This window comes from Austrofundulus limnaeus, unplaced genomic scaffold (assembly GCF_001266775.1).
Source record: "Austrofundulus limnaeus strain Quisiro unplaced genomic scaffold, Austrofundulus_limnaeus-1.0 Scaffold633, whole genome shotgun sequence".
NCBI classification, from domain to species: domain Eukaryota; kingdom Metazoa; phylum Chordata; class Actinopteri; order Cyprinodontiformes; family Rivulidae; genus Austrofundulus; species Austrofundulus limnaeus.
The window spans coordinates 68,305-70,087 of record NW_013953035.1 but is presented as its reverse complement, the minus strand read 5'-3'; the positions used below and the strand labels follow the sequence as shown (position 1 = coordinate 70,087).

The following is a 1,783-nucleotide window of genomic DNA, read 5'->3' as shown; positions in this document are numbered from 1 at the left end:
CAGAGCACAGATCTGGACAGAAGACACAGGGACGGACATATCAGATGAGCTCTGGCTGTACACGTTGTAGTGTGTAGTATTGTTAGTATTGTTAATACTTGACACTTGTCACAATTCAGACAAACCATAAAAAAGATCAAAGTCTGGTCAAAGATGTAAGGTTGTTCTGGAGACCGCTCAAACCCTGCTCTGTTCATTTCCTCATTAACACAACCACACTCTTTGGTTCTCAAACTGGGGTCCCAAGACCCACAGGGGTCTACGAGAGGTATCTTGGGGGTCCTCAATAAGTTTCCCTAAATTGTTCATTGGGTTTTTATATTTTAAAACTGCATGAAGAACAATGAACTAATAAAAGAAACATAATAAACTATGTTAAATATATATTCTCATGGCATTTAGGGGTTGAAATGACAGTTAATTATCCTTTAAAAAGGTATGGGGTGTGTGGGGGGTCCCTGGGATTTTTTTGCCCTTGTAAGGGGTCCCCAGACCCAAAACATCTGAGCACCTCTGGAGATGAGTTCTGTGTGCATCTGTCCAAATATGGAGGAGGAGCAGCGTCTCCTCGTTGCTGCAGCTCTGTCCACGGCTCATCGTTTGTAGCATCCATGAGGTGTTAGCATTAGCGTTAGCAACACTGAAGAGCTCATTTTTCATGAGTGTACCTGCACACCTGCAGTAAAGGTCCAGAAAAACAGAGAAACAAACTCTGATTTATGTAGTAGCACAACAAGATCTGACCTTTAATCAGGTGTTTTTATTAGTTTTTTGTCTTTATTCCTCTCTTCTATATGTTCATATTACTTATATGGTTGATTATAATGAACACTTTTCCTACACAACAATAGTTACACTTATTTAACTGTTCACTCACTTGCCTGCAGAGATTTAGTTAAATAAGGATCATYGTGCCTGTTGTTGCACAGAGATGTAATAAAGTGGTGCACACTGCTCTGCAGGACCAGTTGTGTTGTTTTTGTGTGTGCTCATGAATCAGCTCATCCATCCACTTTCACAAATGTCTTGAGCAGTTGTGATGGGAGCTGTCTCTGAGGAGACGCAGCTCCGGAGATGCATAAGTACGACTTCATAAAACAAGAAGAGCCTGAAGTGATGAAGGAGGGTAGTGTGTGTGTCAGTGTGTTTCAGTGTGTGTCAGTGTGTGTCAGTGTGTGCACCTGCAGGCTTCTGTTTGCACAAACTGCCTCTCTGATGTCGACACGTCCGTGCAGCTATGTTGTGTGCTTCTCCACATTGTTAAAGGCAGTTAGCAGAGGGGGTGAGGGGGGTCAAGCGTGGGTGTCCTCTGTGTTCTCCAGGAACCTCAGCCTCAGCAGGGATGGCAGGAGTGACCGGTCTGTTGTTGGAGATAAGGTTTTGTTCAAATCACACTCCTGACATGTGAGGAGACAGGACCGTGCTGAGGTAGAGCTTTAATTCCTTCATGTCTGTCCTGCGTGGACACACAAACACAAACCACTGACCTCCACCCTGCCACACACCATCAGAACCAGCAGAGAATAAACGGAGGGCTGGATTTTACAAAACACTGGTTGTTTAGGGTGAGTGATGGTGTGGCTGCAGAGGACGAGCTCAGAAACAACAAATACTAAAACAAGACTCAGCTGAACCTGACTGTGGGCTGCGTTTGTAAAGTTACAGTCAAAAATTACCACCAATATTTTTGTTTTATTTAGACTTTTATAAGAAAAAATGAACATATTTAATTTTTCAAAGTCAGTTTTTCACCATATGATTCATACATTTATAAATGTCATAG

At 42.6% G+C, this 1,783-nt stretch overlaps 1 long non-coding RNA gene across 1 annotated transcript in view; it reads right to left on the bottom strand.

Annotated features, from left to right (window-relative positions):
• Positions 1 to 1,433: 1,433 nt before the first annotated feature.
• LOC106531435 (uncharacterized) overlaps positions 1,434 to 1,783 on the bottom strand; it is a 10,662-nt gene continuing 10,312 nt past the window's right edge. Inside the window, exon 3 of the long non-coding RNA XR_001311911.1 lies at positions 1,434 to 1,456. This is a non-coding gene — a long non-coding RNA (uncharacterized LOC106531435). The remainder of the gene's footprint in view (positions 1,457 to 1,783) is intronic.